The sequence below is a fragment of the Myotis yumanensis genome, unplaced genomic scaffold (assembly GCF_028538775.1).
Source record: "Myotis yumanensis isolate MYYU_CA2020_CCGP unplaced genomic scaffold, mMyoYum1.0.hap1 SCAF_299, whole genome shotgun sequence".
Lineage (NCBI taxonomy): Eukaryota > Metazoa > Chordata > Mammalia > Chiroptera > Vespertilionidae > Myotis > Myotis yumanensis.
In genome coordinates, this window is record NW_027224050.1 from 5,868 (window position 1) to 25,234 (window position 19,367).

The window sequence follows — 19,367 nt, forward strand, 5'->3', positions numbered from 1 at the left end:
GGGAACCCAAGAGACCAGGAAGGAGCCCACAGCACCTATCTCGGGATTTGCCAAGACCCTCGAGTGGCTGGGGGAAGGCAGGGGGCTTCATTAGGACTGCAACTGCATTACATGAAGCCCTCAAGTGAAGTCAGCTTCTGGAATAAATGTTAGAGAAATTCTTCAAAGAACAGTGTGTCCATCACCACCTTCACGGACTGTTTGCATTTTACCCGCTGCACCCAGCCTGCCCTTGTGCAAACAGATTGTTACAGAGCAAGCGGTTACTCCTGACTTCCCTCACACACAGGTTGATTTCCCCCCTACGTCCCACCACCTTCTCCAAGGGCTGGATGCCGTCAGCATCGCAGAGGGTATCACAGACTCAGGGACCGCGGGAGACCTTAGGATAGCTCTCCATGCCTGTTTCCTCTGGTCTACAGCAATGCTAGGCAGAGGAACTGATGCAGGGAGAGCTCAGGGTTGGGAAAAACCTGACAATAATAAAGGGCCAACTAGTGATTATGTTCAGCTTTGTGGGCCATAGAGTCTCTGCTGCAGCTGCTTCATTCTGCCACTTTAGCAGGAAATTGGCAATAAACAATATGTAAATGGTGGGTGTGGCTGGCTGTGTTCCAATAAAACTTTATTTACAAAAACAGGCCATGGGCTAGAGTTGAGCCAGGTCCATAATTTGCCAATCCTTGCTGTAGGGCATTTCTTTTTAATGCTCTTCAAAGCACTAACATATACAAACCTCAAGCAGTCATCTGTAGGGCAGACTGGACACCATCCTCATTTAACGGAAGGAAAAATTGAGGCCCAGAGACTGGCCAGTCCTCACATTATTGGCAGAGGCAGGACCCTAAGGCAGGTCTGAAATCTCTATCACATCATAGAATCTCCAGCCCTGGTCCCTCCCATCCCCAGCTCCAAGTACTTGTCCTGTTCAGCAGGAAGAGGACCTCTGCCACGCCCACCGGTGGGACACCCCGCAAACACTGGAGAGCCATCCTGCCAGCAGCGCACCGTGTCTCCCACCCCTCCCTGTGCAGGGCGCGACCAGGCTGAGTCAGCTGGCGGCCGGCCCAGCCCAGCCCTGGGTAATGGGAGGAGCTGCCCCCTGCCCAGGCTGGTGAAGGCAGCAGCTGGTTGGAGATGCCCCCATGGAGATGCACCATGCCCCCATTTCTCTCACCGGAGGGAATGATCCCCACCAGCAGCTGGCTCAGTGCAGGACAAAATGTAGAGAAGTGTGTGTGTGTGTGTGTGTGTGTGTGTGTCCTCAGGCAGATACCCCGTCAAGTCAAATTCACCCTTGAATTACTTTCCACGAAGTCAATTCAACAAACTGGCTAAAAGTATGCTCTCTGGAGCCCGACTGCCTGGGTTCAAATATTGGCTCTGCCTCTGAGAGAAATGCTGGGGTCATGGGATGTTCTAAAACCCAGTTGTGGTCATGGTCGCACAACTCCGTCAGTCTACTAAAAATCCTTAAATTGTACACTGAAGAAAGTCCTGGCTTGGCCATTTAAAGCTGTGTGATCTTGGACATGTTACTTAACCTCCCTGTGGTTCAGTCTCCTCACCTGTCAAGCAGGAATAATAGTCCCTACATCATGGGCTAGCTGATAGCGGAGGATTCCACGAGTCAGCAACACGAGGACTTTAGAATGGTACCTTGCACCGAAGGGGATCAATAAATGCTTGCTACACAGGCGAGGGGAGGTGTCCGGGCCTCAGAGAGTTATTCTTGGCGGCACACGTGTGTTTGTAAATTCCTAAACCATGCCTCCAGCCGCCCAGCCCCTCCTAGCCTTTGCTCCTGCTGTTTGTTCTGCAACATGCTCGATGCCCTTTCCTTTCAGCTCACATGCTAGCTGCAATCAGAGGTCATCTTTCCTCTCTCTCCTTCTGCCCTTAATCTTTTATAGCAAAGGCTTGGGGAGGGCTAAACGGCATGTGGTTAACTGCTCACCCACTGGTGTGAGATCCTCGGGTCAGGGAGAGCGACCGCTTGCTTGCCCTGCTCCTGTCTGGGTGGCTAGTGGCTGGTGTCCCTGCCGTGACAATCCGGGTGCTGAACTGAATCCAACAGCAGGGGCTGAGGCTACAACACCCTCTGTGGGTCCCGGCACAGTGGCCATCAAGGTCAGTGAAGGTAATGGGGTGGCAATGAAGGCAGGTGAACTAAAGCATGGATGGGTGACCCTCCTGGGGCCCAGAGCCTTGGATCATAGGCAAGAAGGGAATTCCTGCCCTTTCCCTGCCTGGTTTCCTCGCAGTTACAGAGGGCATAAAACGCAGAAAGATGCAGTGATAGGGTGGCCTACAGCCGGAGCCCCGGGGCCCCGGCACCGTGTTTTCAGATGCCCGCAGCCATCCACCACCCTGACTCCGCCAGGCTCTGGGTCAGGAGGGGCTGCCCTGGCCTTCCCGGTCCCATCCCCGGCTTCTCCATCTGAGCGCGCAGACAGCCCAGGCCCGAGGGAGTGCGCTGGTGTCTGGCACAGGCTGGTACCCCGCTGGCAGCGGCTCCCTGGGCTTTTCCTGGGCCTCCCGGGTGCAGAGCCGAGTGTGTGGGCGCCCAGAGAGCGGACCCTCCCTTTGTCTAAGACCCTGGGCGGGCGGGGGAACCGGGGGAGGGAGGGGCCGGAGGGAAGCGAGTAAACAGAAAGGGTGAGGCTGAAGGGGTCGCCCCTCGCCCTCGGTTGTGGGGGGCACTTCTGACTCAACAGTACCGCTGGGGGAGGAGGGGCCGCTGCGCCCCAGGAAGCCTGCAGGCAGCAGCCCGAACTTCCAGCGCGGAGGGCAGGTAAACACCTGGGACCGAGACTAGGATCCGCCGCGGTCCGCACAGGTCCCCGCCCTCCGGTGGTGGGGGGGTCCCCTCCTCCTTTCCGCGGCTCTTTCCCCCCGCAGCCCTTCCCCAGAGACGCCCGCTCGGCGCCGCCTCCCTCGCCGGCAGCTCCTTCCCGGCCGGTCCGCAGGTTCCGACGTGTCCCTTCCCCTCCGCCCCGCGCCCGCCGAGAGCCCGCGGCCGGGAGGGCTGAGCCGACGGGGGGCCGCGTCCTCTCCCCCGGGCGCACTTACCCAAGACCCTGGCGCCCTCGTCCGGGGCCTCCTGGGCGAAGATCCAGGGCGGGTTGGTGGCGTACAGGGAGGTGGCGTTGGGGCTGGAGTGCTTCTTGCCGAAGATCTTGCTGAAGGTGCCCTGCACCGTCTGGTTCTTTTTCATGCTGCCGCGGGCCCCGCGCGCCCCGGGCCGGGGCCGTCCGTCCCTCGGACCGAACCCCGCACCGTCTCCCCGCGCTCTCTACCGGGCCATGTCCCCGCGGTCCTCCCCGCCCGCGCGACGGGACGGGCGACAGGTGGTGCGGGCGTCGCCGCTCGCCGGGAAATGCGAGCCACCTGGGCAGGTAAGAGGCTGCGGCTGGGAGCGCCCCGCCCCGCCCCGCGCCGCCCGACTCCCCCGGCCGCATTCCTGCCCGCCTCCTCCCACAACAGGCCATTGTTGGCACGGCCCGGCGGGCTGGGGACCTGGCCCGGCCCACGCCCCGCCGGGAAGGAGGGCCGCCCCCTCCCCGGGGCTCCGCCCGGCCCGCCCCCTCCATCCCTCCCGCGGGGGAAGGGAGGGAGCGGGCCAGTCCCTCGCTTCTGAAGAGGGTCACGACCAGGTCAGCGTGGGAACCTCGGGAAGGACGGTGCCGACGCTGCAAGCAGCTCGCCTTCGATGGGCAGAGCGAAATGCACCCCAGGAAATAGGGGGTGAGCGGGGAAGCAGTAAACCCGCACCCGATGTGCTTGCAAAGGTGGAAATGTCTCCATTGACAGAGCTCCGAGAGCATGCAGGATGGCTGAATCTTGGCGTATTTTTGTACATCAATTTTTTTTCCGGTCAAGTTAAGTGAATATAATTTTTAAAAACTCAAGGTGAGCCAGCCCACTTAGGGCTGGGCTCACTCTCCACGGAAATGAGCTGTGGGCCTTTATTTATTTTTTGTTAATCCTCACCCGAGGGTATTTTTTCCATTGATTTTTAGAGTGAGTAGAAGGGAGGGGGAGACGGAGAAAGCAAAATCTGATTGGTTGCCTCCTGCATGCATATGGGGAAGGGGAGAAGGGGGGGTAGGGGTGCCAGCCTGCAGCCCAGGTATGTCACTGAAATCCAACCGGCGACCCTTCAGTCCGAGGCCTGACGCTCTAACCACTGAGCAACCGGCTAGGGAGAGCTGTGGACCTTTAAGGTGCTAAGCGGGGTTGCGGGGGGCGGGGCGGGGGGGGGGGGCCGGGGGGTTGTTGTCCACTGGAGAAGGTGGGAAAGATGCCGAGGCTGTGAGAGTCAGGCCACAGGGTTAGACTCTGATGCTTTCTAGGCAGCAGGAGTGGAAGGCTGGGGAGGTAGTGATCAGTCTCAGGCAGTGTTTCCCCGAAGCTGCTGGAACAGCACCCACTGCTGCACTTCCCCTGCTCCTTCTCCCAGCAAGTCAGAATTGTATCTTTCTTTGTACTAAAGGCATTTCCTCCTCAACTTTTCATTTTGAGAAATTTGAAAGGCCAGTAAAATGACCACCTGTATTCCTTCCTCCTGAATTTATCAATAGTTAACATGTTACCATAATTGCACTCACTCTCTCTCTCTCTCTCTTTTTCTCTCTCTCCACACACACACTTATTTTTTGATTTTCATTTTGCTAAAGGTTGAAAGTTGTGGATATCATGGCATATCTCCCCACCCCCATCAGTACTTCAGTTTCCTTTGCCTAAGAATAAGGATATTCTCCTAAGAGACCACAATACAGTCATCACTCTCAAATTTAACATCAATACACTATTATCATCTCCCAAAATGTCATTTTCATTTTTTTTCAATCCACAGTCTAATCAAGACTCACGCACTGCATTTACTTATCATGATCCTTTAATCTTTTAATCTAGCACCACAGTCTCATGTCTTTATTTTTCATGACAGTGACTTTTTTTTTATCCTCACCCGAGGATATTTTTCCATTGATTTTTAGAGAGAGTGGAAGAGAGAGGGAAAGACAGAAATATCCATGTGAGAGAAACACATTGATTGGTTGCTTCCTGCATGAGCCCTGATTGGGGCCCAGAACGGGGAGGAGCCTGCAACCAAGGTACATACCCTTGACCAGAATCAAACCTGGGACCCTTCGGTCCCCAGGCCGACACTCTATTCACTGAGCCAAACCGGCTAGGGCAACAGTTTCATTTTTAAAAAGCCCCTCTACTTGCTCCAGTGTCAGTGGACAGGAGGAGTTGGACCTTCAGAGACTGTGGCTGTGAGGTGTTCCTCAACTGTTTTTGGTTGGAGACATGCCTGTGGTCAACCCCGTCTCACCCACCCAACCACCACCATGGCATTCCTAGAACCAATTCCTGTTCCTTCAAGGAGTATCTGTGGAGGCCTGGTGCTGTGCGGAGGGTTTGGGGTACATGAGGATATAAGAGAATTTGAGAAGTATTATTTGATACACACAGCAGGAATTTTAGAGCAGGGGAGGTCAGCGTGAGCTGGAGAAGTCCAGGAAGGCTGCTTGGAAGAATGAAGACTTGAACTGGCCCGTGAAGGATGACAAGGATGTCAATAGAGAAGGGAAGGAGCTCATTCTAGGGCACACACACACATGCCATCCATCCTTCCACCCTCCTATCTCCACATCATGGTTCGGCACACTGTCTACCGAGGAAGGGCTCCAGGGAACCCCAGATGCCCCATCATGCCCTGGACATCCTCACAACCCACTCCAGTGCTCTAGACCTCAGGTATAAGATAAGGGCTTCTTTCTTGGAGGCGTCTGAGGTTTGAGGTTCTCTCACCTGGGTAACCCCTGGCTCTGGCACCCAGAACCAGCCCCGGCAGAGCCCTCATTGAGTGGCTCCATTCGTATGCAACTTCCACTAGGTAACTACATTCTTCAGAACTGCCGTGTGCCCAGCTCTGGGCTGTGAAGGATCCAGAGAAATCAAAGGCATGCTTCCTGAGTTCAAGTTGCTTTCATCTGTTTGGAGAGATGAAGAGTGGGGTGGTAAATGAGGAGGAGACTCACAGTGGGTTCTGGTTCAGAGGAGGAGCAGCCAGGGTGGGCTGGAGGGCTGAGGAGGTGTGAAGGCCTCTGCGGGGGGCTCAGGATGGTGGGGCTGGGAATTAGGGGACAGAATGGAGGTCACAGCAAGGTTGGCCAGAGTGTGGAAGGCTTAAAAAGGCCAGCTGGGAAGGTCAGAAACAACTCCACCTGGAGATGACTGATTAAATAAATTATAGTACATCCACACAATGGAATAATAATGCAACTCTAAAAATGAATGAGTCAGCCAACCGTGTCCAGTTATCTTCCAGATAAACTGATAGGCTGTTGACAAAACGGTGTGTGTAGTATGCTACCATTTGGGGCAGGATAAGATCTGTTCAGAGAGAAACTTTGGACAGATCCATAACAAATGAATAAAAGTGTTTAGGGGGGTGGGGGTGGAGGTAGGGAGAACTGGGCAAAGCAGGGGTGGGGAGGAGAATAGGTGTGAGAAGGAGAATTTTCACTGAAGACCTTTATACGTTTTTAAATTTCCAACCATATAAATGTATTTCCTATTCAAAAATTAAAGAAGAATAGCTAGGCAGAAGAGTTTAACCTAGAGATGTAGTCCATGAACCAGCAGCATTTGCATCACGCTGGCCCCGTGCCAGACACTGAGCAACCTGTTTGGGCCTCAGTCTGTTCACCTGTAAAACAGGCTATTAATTTAAGGTCATTATGAGTCTCAGTGAGCTGATGGATTATGGGGCCCAGGAGAGCATCTTTGTTTGAACAGGATCCCCACGTGACTCAGGAGCATGTTAAAGTTTGAGAAGCCCTGGCTGCCAGGAGCAGGCACGGCTGACCATGCAGGCAAGGGTGCCTGGTAACAGCTGTGTTTTAAGGATGTTCATCTAACATCTGGATGAAGGATGGATGGGAAGGCGAAAGTGTAGGCTCGGGGGCGAAGGAAGGGGGCTTTAATTCATTAGTGAACTGAATAATCAAGTGGTTAATTGATACAAGCAGGAGGGAATGGGGCCTCACGTGTGTGCTGGTGGCAGAAACCGAAAGAGTAGAGTTGTCTGTAGGACAGCCGTGGGCAAACTACGGCCCGCGGGCCGGATTCGGCCCGTTTGAAATGAATAAAGCTAAAAAAAAAGACCGTGCCCTTTTATGTAATGATGTTTACTTTGAATTTATATTAGTTCACACAAACACCCCATCCATGCTTTTGTTCCGGCCCTCCGGCCCAGTTTAAGAACCCATTGTGGCCCTCGAGTCAAAAAGTTTGCCCACCCCTGCTGTAGGACATTTCTTAGGAAGAAAGGAAGGCAAACAGCTTGCATATAGGAGAAATCAATTAAACAAACAAACCCAATTCTGAGCAGTTTCCTCAGCTGTGCATGGAGCAGTAGCAGTCCCCCCTAGACACTTGTTATGAAGGTTAAATAAGATGATGGATGTGAAGTGTCCAGGTCAGGGCACTCCTTAGGGGTGGTCCATTTCTCTGCACTTGTGGTCCCCTTGCTTTTGGAGGAAAAGGGGAAAGCAGGGTGATGCGTGAACACCAGAAGGGCTTGAGGCTGCTCTCCCTGCCCCTACACACCCATTACACCCCAGTGTCATCCCCCTGTTGGTGGGGGCCCAGGGGAGTCTCTGGACGCCCGGGTTCCGCAGCAAGCAGTGCCGCCCACAGTTGCAGTTTCACCTGTCAGCCTGCCAGCTTTCGAGGCCGAGTTCCCTGAGACCTGGCTGGGGCCCAATTGTCTGTCCAGCTCAGCACCCTGTACTGTTGCTGCTTGGTCCCCACTTCATCTAATAACAACACCTCACTCCTGCTCCCCCAGTATAGAAACAGCCAAATAATAGGCTCTCCTCGAAACAGCCCAAAGCCCAGTCCTGTAATTAAATCTCTGCCCGGGCAATTGCGTAGTCAGTTCTGGAATGTGGGGTGGGATTGGGGCCCGGAAGTTGCAGTCTTCCCAGAGACTCAGGCCTCTGTCAAATTTGTGGTCTTTCCTCCACCAAAGCCAAGTGCTCCTGGCTGGGAGGGTGCCCTCTGACTTGGAGCAGGGCAGGCTGAGAAGTCCTGAGAGTCACCTTCATCGTCCTCCCAGGTCCCTGCAGCCAGCTCTCCATGGGCCAAGGTCAGACCTGTGGTCATCCTAACGCCCAGACCGTACTGAGCTGCAGGTCGTCTGGTCCAGCCCCTTGTTCCAGGCCGATGACACCTGGTGCCAGGCCAGCGCCGGGGACTGCTTCCTTTGGCTGCAGACTGTGGGCTCCAACCCCCTGCCTGGCATTCCTCTGAGCTGGGCAGGCTCAGAGGAAATCTGGCTGGTGTGAACCCCAACAACCTGAGAGGGGGCTCGGAGAGGTCATGACCTAGTGCCTGAGAGTGTGGGACCCAAGGTCCAGCCCTGGGTGGGGAGGGTGTGCTCAGGGGTGCTAGGGAGAGACCATGGACTCTGTAACCATGGACTCTGTCGCTGGCCCAGGACAGGGTGGGGAAGGTCCTTGCTGGGGATTAGGTTTCAGTTCTGAGGAGGCTGCTCACGGAGCTGTGACTTGGCCTGAGTTACCACCTCTCAGCCTCGGTTTGTTCATCTGTCAAACAGGCTGTTGATGTAAGGTTACCAGACTCAGCGAGATAGTGGGTTCAAGTACCCAGCCCAACTCAGCGCCTGCGTGTTCCTGTCCCGCTTCCCTGCCCTGAGTTTGGGCACGGAGATGCTGAGCAGAGAACACAGAGACGGAACAGAGGCCATGAGGGGCTGTAAGAGAGCAGTGTCCGTTCAGCAAAGATCCTCAGGGCAGCGGTCGTCAGCCTCTCGGACCTCATGGACCACCAGTTGTCCTTGGACCACCGGTTGGCGACTGCTGTTGAGGGAAAACTCAACCGGGCCCCAGGAGACAGGATGGGGCAGGTGTCTACAAGGTCACCTTGAAGCCCAGGCAAAAACATCCCATTATAGAACGCATTCTACCATCTGAAGTAATGTGTGTGTTTGGTAAAAAAGAAGGGATTGGTAAGTACAAAACCCCCAATTCTCTGCAGATCGCAATGGTACATATTTAAAGTGTATCCGTGCGTGGCCAGGGATGGGAAGGAAACAGGCTGGGAAAGCCAGCGCTCCTTGTGGGCTTTCCTTTCGAGTGCTCTGCTCTGTTGGGAGAGCCTTTGTTTGGACTTAGCCTCCACAATAATAAAGAGCACAGTTTAACCCGGAGTGCATTTTCTTAGTGTTTCTTTTACTATATTTTTATTGATTTCAGGGAGGAAGGGACAGGGAGAGAGAGAGAGAGAGAAACATCCATGATGAGAGAGAATCATTGATTGGCAGCTTCCTGCACACCCCACCCTGGGGATCGAGCTCGCATCCCAGGCCTATGCCCTTGACTGGAATCAAACCCAGGACCTTTCAGTCCGCAGGCTGATGCTCTATCCACTGAGCCAAACCAACTAGGGTGATTTTCTTTCTTTTTTTCAAAGAGCACTGGAGGGGATGGAGAGACCAAGATGGCGGCGTAGGTAAACACCGGAGACCGCTGCCGCAAACAACCATTTCAAAAATACAACTAAAAGACTGAACGGACATCACCCAGAACCACAGGAAGGCTGGCTGAAGAGAGACTCTACAACTAGAAGGAAAGAGAACAGCAAATCGAGGCTCAGAAGGCGGCGCAGTGTGGAAAATACAAAGGTACCGAGGTGCGCGCGCAAAGCGGGCTGGTGGCTGAGGGCGCGGTTGTCGTTTTCTGTCGGGAGTGAGTCTCAGACTCTGGGCTCCAGATCCGGGCGAGTCTCTAGGGACCCAGACTCAAACGGGAGAAGCGGGATTATCCGGCATCAGTTGGGACCTGAGGGCAGCTTTCTCTCCGAGGTTTGCAGCGGCTGCCGGGGTTCTGAGAAGCAGAGCCTCTGGGAACGGGACTGAGCGTGGCCATAACTGCTCCCTCCGCCCGCCCTGTTGATCCCGCCCCGCCCAAAACCTGCGCACAGCCATTTGCCGATTGCCTCAGGCAAAGGCTGGATTAGCACCTCCCCAGAAGGCAGACGTTTTCCACACAGCTGATTTCCACAGCCAGCCGGCCTGGTGGTCAAACCCCTCTAGTGTTAACTACAACAATTAAGGCTTGGCTAGAACAAGACTGCGCACAGAGACCACAAGGGGGTGCACCAAGAAAGCATAAAAGATGCGGAGACAAAAAAACATGACAGAAATGGAGGATGTGGAGCTAAGAATCGCAATTTTGAGGGCTTGCCATAAATTTGTGCAGAGCCTCACGAAAACTAATGAGACCCTCGATGCTACGATAAAGAAATTAGAAAGTAAGCATACACGGACTGAAATAAAGAATATTATACCCAATAGCAGACCAGAGGAGTACAATAATCAAACCAAAGATTCGACAAAAAACACCCAATTGGAAAAGCAAAATGAAAAAAGAATCCGAAAGTGTGAAGATAGTGTAAGGAGCCTCTGGGACAGCTTTAAGCGGTCTAATATCAGAGTCATTGGAGTGCCAGAAGATGAGAGACAGCAAGATATTGAAAACCTACTTCAAGAAATAATGGCAGAAAACTTCCCCCACCTGGTGAAAGAAATGGACTTACAGGTCCAAGAAGCGCAGAGAACCCCAAACAAAAGGAATCCAAAGAGGACCACACCAAGACACATCATCATTAAAATGCCAAGAGCAAAAGACAAAGAGAAAATCTTAAAAGCAGCAAGAGAAAGAGGCTCAATTACCTACAAGGGAATACCCATACGACTGTCAGCTGATTTCTCAACAGAAACTTTGCAGGCCAGAAGGGAATGGCAAGAAATATTCAAAGTGCTGAATACCAAGAACCTACAACCAAGATTACTTTATCCAGCAAAGCTATCATTCAGAATTGAAGGTCAGATAAAGAGCTTCACAGATAAGGAAAAGCTAAAGGAGTTCATCACCGCCAAACCAGTATTATATGAAATGCTGAAAGGTATCCTTTAAGAAGAGGAAGAAGAAGAAAAAGGTAAAGATACAAATTATGAACAACAAACATGCATCTATCAACAAATGAATCTAAGAATCAAGTGAATAAATAACCTGATGTACAGAATGAACTGGTGATTATAATAGAATCAGGGACATAGAAAGGGAATAGACTGACTATTCTTGGGGGAAAAAGGGGTGTGGGAGATGCGGGAAGTGACTGGACAAAAATCATGCACCTATGGATGAACACAGTGGGTGGGGAGTGAGGGTGGAGGGTGGGGTGGGAGCTGGAAGGAGGGGAGTTATGGGGGGAAAAAAGAGGAACAAATGTAATAATCTGAACAATAAAGATTTAATTTAAAAAAAAAAAAAAAAAAAAAAAAGAGCACTGGAGGGGGCACCTGGAGATGCGGACGTTAGTGCCACTTCTACTACTCGCTGTGAGACCACCGAGCCGCCCTGAGCCTCGGTCTTCCCGTCTGTAAAGTGGGACAGTGGGATCCAGCACTCAGTTGCGGTTTCACATCTGGCTAAAAAGCCAGGTGGCTGGCAGAGCAGAGGCAGAGCAACAAATGCCTGCACCTCCTGTGTGAGGGCTACTTCCAGCTCTGAGGAGAGTGAGAAATGGGATGTTTTAAGCATTTTCTGGGCCCAGCCATCTCCTCTGAAGCAGGCCCTGCGCTCGGGCTGTGGGAGCTTTTAACTTCAAGATCAGTCCTTGGCCTCGCCGGTTTCTCAGTGGTTAGGGTGTCAGCCCAAAGACTGAAGGGTCATGGGTTCGATTCCGGTCATGGGCACGTACCTCGGTTGCAGGCTCAATCCCTGGTTGGGGCGCATGTGGGAGGCAACCAATGGATGTGTCTCTCTCACATTAATGTTTCTCTCTCTCTACCCCTCCCTTTCACTCTCTCTAAAAATCAATGGAAAAAATATCCTCAGACGAGGACTAACAAAAAATAAGATCAGCCCTCGCCGGTTTGGCTCAGTGGATAGAGCGTCGGCCTGCAGACTGAAGGATCCCAGGTTGGATTCCGGTCAAGGGCTTGTACCTTGGTTTCGGGCACATCCCCAGTAGGGGGTGTGCAGGAGGCAGCTGATGGATGTTTCTCTCTCATCGATGTTTCTCACCCTCTATCCCTTTCCCTTCCTCGCTGTAAAAAAAAAAAAATCAATAAAATAAATTTAAAAAAATAAAGATAACAAATTTTCTCTTTTAAAAAAATAATAAGATCAGTCCTTACCCTCGGGGGACCTGCACTGCCCCATACACTTCTCACATATTTTGGAGACCAGCTCTTGAACTGGGACTTCGAGCCTTGGGAGCAATTCCTACGCAACTCGTCCTGGGTCCGGCTTATTTCTCTCTCTCTCCCTCCTGAGAAGAAAAGCAGCCACATCTACCATTCACTGAGCATCTTTCTGTGTCAGACACGAGGCCGAGTGGATTGCACGCCTTAACCCACTACCATCAAGTCAGCCCTGCAAGGGTGGGGGCAATACACCCATTTTATGGATGGAGAAAAGAAGACCCCAAATGATGTTTACTCATACTCTATAGCCAATCAATTTGGCTCTCGGGAACATGCCTTCTCCCATAGCTGACATGGATGTGATGTCATTGCTATGCTGTTTGTGGGGGTGAGGAGTTGGAAGCACCCGGGGGGGTAAGATATAAAATGTGGTGAACACACTGGGTGAACTACACAGTAATTGGAAGCAAGGAACTAGATGTTCATATAGCAACACAGATGAATCTTAAAAACATTAGGGAGCCATCCAAGTAAACAGAATGAGATCTAAAACACACATGGCACTTATGTAAATAAAAACAACATGCATACAAAAGAACAATATGTATACTTTGCAAGAACACATATAAACAAGAAGATACTCATTAAGCACCTGAGAATGGTTGCCTCTGGCTGGGGTGGGTGGGGAGTGTAGTTGGAAACTGGAGATTACGGAGGGAAATTAAGACAATGAGAGAGGAGGCCAGGGATGGTAATGCACCATGACGCGAGATGTGTGGATAACTCGGCCTCCTGTACTCGAGGTCCAACAAAGGAAAAATAGGTAAGGATCAGAGAGGTTAAGTAATTTGTCCAAATCACACAGCAGGTAAGGAGAGGTGGAGAGAATATTCAAGTAACCAGGCCTGCTTAGACCAAGACACTTAAAACCACCTGCCTGAACCTCAACAGCAGAAAGGCGGGAGGGGTGGAGGCTGTGTGTGGGGGACGGTGTGCGGGCGGTCAGTGGATCCTCCTGTGAGCCAAGCCAGCCCCGAGTCTCTCCTCATCCGTCCTAAGCACCCACTGAGCGCTGTGGGTACAGATCACAGTTCTTCCTTCCTGGAACTTTGACTGTCAGTAAAATGAGGCCGTGCCAGGAGCGTGGTGGAGAAGTCAGAGGAACGGGCTTCCGGGAGGCAGGACAGAACCCGTGTCTTTCAAAGTTGGGAAATAACAACAATATGACACGTGGCACTTAGCTTGCAGCAGGCAGGCACTGCTTGCAACAAGCATTCCAGGTAAATTCTCTGATCAGCCTCACTTTGTAGATTAGGAATTCAGGCAGAGAGTTTACTGGTTTGTGAAAGTCACTCAGAAGAGAAGGTCTGGGATTTAAACCCAGGTAGCGTGACTTACAACGGAAATAAGACTGATAGCGCTGGGCGAGCCAGGCCTTCCTAACGGGGTCTCCCAAGCCACTGCCCCTTGTTGAAGTTCCCACGGGAAGGGTGATGTGGCCTGGGATGGGGACAGTCCTGGCAGGGCCCACTCCTACGGACAGTCGGGTGGGTCCCTGTCTGAGGTCCTCAGAAAGTGGTTCAAGTCCCCTTCTTCAAATGCCCAAAACGGAGGCACCCAGCATCCTCTCTGTGCACATAAGGAAACAGGCCCAGGGATGGATGGGACTTAGCTCAGGTCACCTGGGACTCCTAGCAACCAGCCCAACACTCAACCCCGCCTGGGCTGAGACAGAGTGGGGTGTGTGCTGAGTCATGGTGCCCTGCTCCCCCAAACCCTCTCCACCCCCCTCCAGCCTCCTGGGTTCCTTTCCGACGGATACTGAGCCAGACCTGCTGGCCACTCCACCAAGAATGCCATGCTCCTACCCTCCCTCCCTCTCCCAAACAAGATATTACCCCCCGGGAGCCTTGGAGATCCTCATCAGAGGCAAGCCCTGCTTGCTGCTTCTCCTCCTCCCTCCTCCCTCCCAGCCTCCTCAGAAATTAGGGGCCATTACCATCAGGGTGTGAGATCTGAGCACAGTGCACAAGCCATCAACACCCCAACTTCCGATCTGCCTCTGGGCCCCAGGGTCCACCCACTGACCAATAGTCAGGGCTGACACCGTGCCAGGAAGGAAACGAGTCCTGGACCCCGTCCAAGCCCGGGTGTCAGCGGGCAGGAAGTCACCAGCTGCTCTGTTTCCCTCCCCTCGGTCCTCTCCCCACCCCACCCTCTCACCCCAGGAAGAAGCCCAGGCCTTTCTACATGTGGGATTTCTGACACATTCCTGGGAGGTGCCCACCCAGTCTGGTGTTGGGAAGATGGTACTCAAGGGAGGAGGGGGGTCTGGTGTTTGAAGATGGGGACAGGGCAGCCTAGTCAGCAATCCTCCATCAATCCAATTACTCACACATGCTGATAGCTGCTAGTTATTGTGCGCTTATTCTGTGCAGACACTGTCCTAAGTGCTTTGTCCAACTCTCTTGATAGGGACCTTTAGTCCACTCATTTCACACAGGAACAAACAGAAGTACAGAGACTCAATTACTTGCCCAAGTTTACACAACCAGCAAAATAGTAATTCCAGGATTCAAGCTCAAAGAGCCCGACTCCTGGGTCTGCTGTCCCATCCTCTATAACATAACCCCCGTCATCTACCCATTTACTGACCATCTACCCATCTGCTCACCCATAGCCAACCAACCCAGCCACCTGTCTACCCATCTATCCATCCATTCCTGCATCTCCTAACCCCCTACTTAAATGGTCTAGGAGAGAAAACAGCAGATGCATAATCTCAGAGGGAAGAGAATAGGGTACATTTAAGAATTTAGCTGCTGCATAGAGGAAAAATAGCAAGAGTTGAGGCTGAAAAGATGCGCAGGGCTCAAATCAGGAGGGACCACCCATCTACCATCTATCCATCTACCTACATTCTGCCCATCCCCTCACCCACTCTTCTGTTCATCCATCCATCCTTCCATCCATCCATCCATCCATCCATCCACCCATCCATCCATCCATCCTCTCAGTAGTTTGGAGGGCTCATAGGAAGAGAGAGAAAGAGCTCTTTGCCGCATTTACTGCAAGGATGAAGACCATGCTCAGCAGTCAGACTGTCGAAGTTCCAGACAATGTTGGCATCACTCTATGCACAGTCACTGTCAAGGGCCCCAGCAGCGCCCTGCGGAGGGACTTCAACCACATCAATGTAGAACTCAGTCTCCTTGGAAAGGAAAAGAAGAGACTCCGGGTTGACAAATGGTGGGGAAATAGGAAGGAACTGGCCATGATTCGCACTCTCTGCAGTCCCGTACAGAACAGGGCCAGGTGCTCCACGGGCGGCCGCTACAGCGTGAGGTCTGTGTGCGCTCACGTCCCCGCCTGCACTGTTCAGGAGAATGGTCCTCTTGTTGAAATCAGGAATTTCTTGGGCGAAAAAGACATCCGCAGGGTTTGGTGTCTCAAGCCCAGAAAGATGAATTGATTCTTGAAGGAAACGACACTGAACTTGTATCAAATTCACCTGCTTTGATTCAGCAAGCCACAACAGTTTAACAATGAGGCTGTCAGAAAAAAATTTGGATGGATCTATGTTTCTGAAAAAGGAACCGTTCAGCAGGCTGATGAACAAGATCTAAGTTGTCCAGCTACAGAAACTGGGAGATGCTGACTGATTCCTCAGACTTATTTGCAACATTTTAAAGATGCAATAAAAGCCATGTTTTGAGAAAAGAAGAAGAAGGAGAAGAAGACAGTGTGAAAGAGAGAGAGCACGCACCAGCGAGTGCCTGGGGAAGTGGGGATTTCCGGAGGTACCTAGATAACTCTCCACTTGTCCCACTACCCACAGCTCAGGGGTCCTGGGAGACTGTGGGAAGAGGGAACTGCAGAGAGGGTCATTGTCAAGGTTAAAAGAAAGACCTTTCCAGGCCTTGAAACTTCAGCTCCCAGCCCTGCCCGCCCGCACCCCGCCCCCCCCGCCCCCCCCCCCCCCCCCCCGCCCCATCTGAAAGGCCTTGCTGGGCTCTGCCTGAGCGGGTGTGGGGCATGGAGGCAGAGTTCTACTCAGATGCCTTTCCTCTGCTCAGGAAGACAGAGGAATTGTGTTGTCAAAGAGACATCACAATGTCACTGCCCACACAAATTCTCCCCTCCGGGCGCTCCCAGTAGCCACCAAGAGCCCCTGGGAGCCCCCGGGGCCCCTGACTACCAGAAGTCCCATCTCACCATCAAGCAAGGAAGAACCTGGTCAAGGATGCCCAAGGTGGGATGACATCACAGGCTAAACCAGGGCGGCCCAAGGTCACAAGAGGTTTGACTGACAGGATGGAGTAGGAAAGCCCCAGCCTGGCCCACCTGTGTAGCTAGGCGCTGGGGGCCTCTTACCAAAGGCTTAGGGGCCAGTATTACTGCCCAACTCATTCCCCTGCTCTCGGGCCTGGTGCGGGGGCAGGAAATACGCCCACCATCCAAGTCCTCTGGTTCTTTTGCCCCTTCACATCCCCAAGACATTTCCTGGACTCTTAGTTTGCATTACCCCATCTCACAGCTAAAGTTTATAGAGTGCTTGAAAGGTCTAGGCACTTCAATGAACTATCTCCATGAGGTGCTCATGGTAACCTTATGAGACACAGATTCCCGCGTTATTCCCACTTCCTAGGTGGGGAAACTGAGGCGCGGAGTATTATAAATGCCAAAGGTCAGGTATTAGTGGGTGGTGGACTGGAATTTGAACTCCGGGCCGCATGTCACACAGCCTCAGGAAGCTGAGGCCCCGTTTGGCCCTCCCCCTCTATGCCCTTCTGAGTCCCCTGCCCCCAGCACAGGCAAATGTGCTCTCATAAAGGTTCAGAGAGCGTGCTCAGAAGCAGGCTGACAGTAATTGCCATTTGCATTGCGCTTGCACAGTTCCCACACGCATCGCACCCCCACAGCAAGCCGATGCAGTAGATAGCAGCCTTCTCATCCCCATTTTACAGATGAAGCAACTGGTTCCGCCACTTGGCCGAGGTTGCCTGACCTGTAAGGGCAGAGCCCGGCCTGGAGCTCAGGTCTTCAGCCTCCAAGACCCAGGCACGTTCCACAGAAAGGGGGCCTCACCCCGTGCCATTTGCATTTCACCAGGGAGGAGGCCTTTCCACCCAAGAGCGAGGTGCTGATGGTGGAATGCCAGGCGTGGGCCAGGCTGGTGGAGGTGCCAGGGGCCTGGAGTGTTTGAGAGGATGGTGTCTTCCTGGAAGACCTGTAGTCATGTCACGTATGAGGTCTTCCGGCCCTGCCTAGAGAGCTCCACTCCTGAGTCATCCTCTTGCCCATTCTAAGCCCCGGTGTAAGGGGCAAACGCATGCACCGTCTGTCTAAAAGGCCTTGCTGGGCTCTGCCTGAGCGGGTGCGGGGCATGGAGGCACAGTTCTACTCGGATGTCTTTTTTTGGCTCTAGCTGGAACCCCAAGTGAAAATAGGGAGGGAAGGGGCTGGTGGGACCCTCAAGTCTCCTTGCTCCCTGTGGAATGGGAGGCTGAAGCCAGGGCTGCCGGAAGCAGGTAGGGGAGAGGGGCCCGTCCTGAAACCTCTAAGCCAGGTTTCTCCACCTCGGCACTGCTGACATCGGTGCTGAGCTTCCTAGTGGAGCTGTCTGTGGCTGGGCCCGCTCAGCAACACCCCTGGCCTCACCCCACGCGATGCCAGCAGCACCCCACCCCCTCGTTGTGACAACCAGAAATGTCTCCTGAATTGCCAGTGGCCACCGAATTGCCAGTGGCCCCTGGGGGAAAAGCCTCTCTCTCTCTCTCTCTCTCACACACACACACACACACACACACACACACACACACGTGCACTTGACAGGGAGGACCTGACTGGGGAGGAGATGGTTAAATGAAACCAGATGTTAACCTAGAAAGTATGCAGTGAGGCCCCACCCTCCCTCCAGAGTTGCCTGTGCTGGGCCCTGGGAGGGGAGGGGGTGTTCTCAGCCCTCTGAGCTTAGTCACCTGGGCCTCGCTAGGCCCCCGGAAGGGGCAGGGCAAGGCTAGGGCTGCCTGGGCTTCCCCCTCCTCCCTCTCCCTCCTCCTTGCCAAATATCTTCCCTTCCTCCTCCCTCCCCTCTTCTTCCTCCTGGAGACTGTACAGTCCCTCTGTCCCTGGTTCTGTGAAGGCGTCGTCCCTGGATGTGCTTGGGGCCCTGGGTCCCCCCCATCAGGGTCCCCAGGGTTGTAGCAGCAGCAGCTGGGACATAGCTGACTGGTAGGCCCAGGGCAGGTGAGCCGGAGGCAGGGCCTGAGCTGGGCAGAGGGAGGAAGTGTTCAATTCCTGGTTCCCCCACTAACCAGTCCCTCGATGTGGAGCTTCTACAAGGTGCTCACACAGCACCTCACCACCTGCGTGAACTCACACAAGTGCTCAGACAGCCCTGAGCCTAGTTCCTGCATGTGAGGAATGGGAGCGGCATCGCCAATGACTCTCGGAGAACTGGCACTTGATGGATTCTCAATTCTGTTAGCAAAGAGTGTCACCCTTCCTTCTGCGGGGTCTCTGGTAAGACCCCCAACCATTCTGAGCACACCTGCTTCTGTTACCCCTGACACCAGCCTCTTGAGCCCCAGGGGTGTCGTCCAAGTGGCTAAGACAGAGGGTGGGCTGGGGAGCAGGAGCAGTGGGGGCTGGGCCTCTGCAGTTCCCTCGTCGCCATGGCCACAGGCTGAGCCCTTCTGTCCTGTCAGAGGGCCGGAACCCCACATTCTCAGAATCACGCTTCACAGAAAGAAACCCGAGCTGCTCCTGTGGCCCAGGAAGGGGAAGATGCTACGGGGCCAGGATCTCACCCTCAAGGCCGGGCGGGCGGGAGACAGAGGTTGTCATGGACTCCAGGGCAGTGACTCTCACTGCCCGCAGGTGGCGCTGGCAGTGATGAGGGGCCTTTTTGTCTGTCACAACTGGGAAGTGGGTAGAGTGAGTAGAGGCCAGGGATGCTGCTGACAGGCCTGCAATGCACATGCCAGCGCCCCCACAAAGAATCATCCGGCCCCAGATGGCAAGGTGCTGAAGTGAGAAGCCCTGCCCTCCCAGCCTTCATGTTTGTGTTCCGACCTGTGATGTCCTTGTTACTGGCACACCCAGGGCCTGGCAT

At 53.5% G+C, this 19,367-nt stretch overlaps 1 long non-coding RNA gene and 1 pseudogene across 2 annotated transcripts; both read left to right on the plus strand.

Moving 5' to 3' along the window:
- The first annotated feature begins 1,934 nt into the window (after positions 1-1,934).
- Positions 1,935-12,220, plus strand: LOC139001287 (uncharacterized). Of its 2 annotated transcripts, XR_011469938.1 has the most exons (4): positions 1,935-2,130; positions 2,718-3,398; positions 9,511-9,721; positions 11,940-12,220. It is a non-coding gene; the product is annotated as an uncharacterized lncRNA (long non-coding RNA). The 2 variants fall into 2 exon arrangements; XR_011469937.1 differs by lacking the exon at positions 11,940-12,220 and having other exon boundaries at positions 9,511-10,755.
- Positions 12,221-15,326: 3,106 nt separating this feature from the next.
- LOC139001288 (large ribosomal subunit protein uL6-like) lies at positions 15,327-15,908 on the plus strand (annotated as a pseudogene).
- Positions 15,909-19,367: the final 3,459 nt, after the last annotated feature.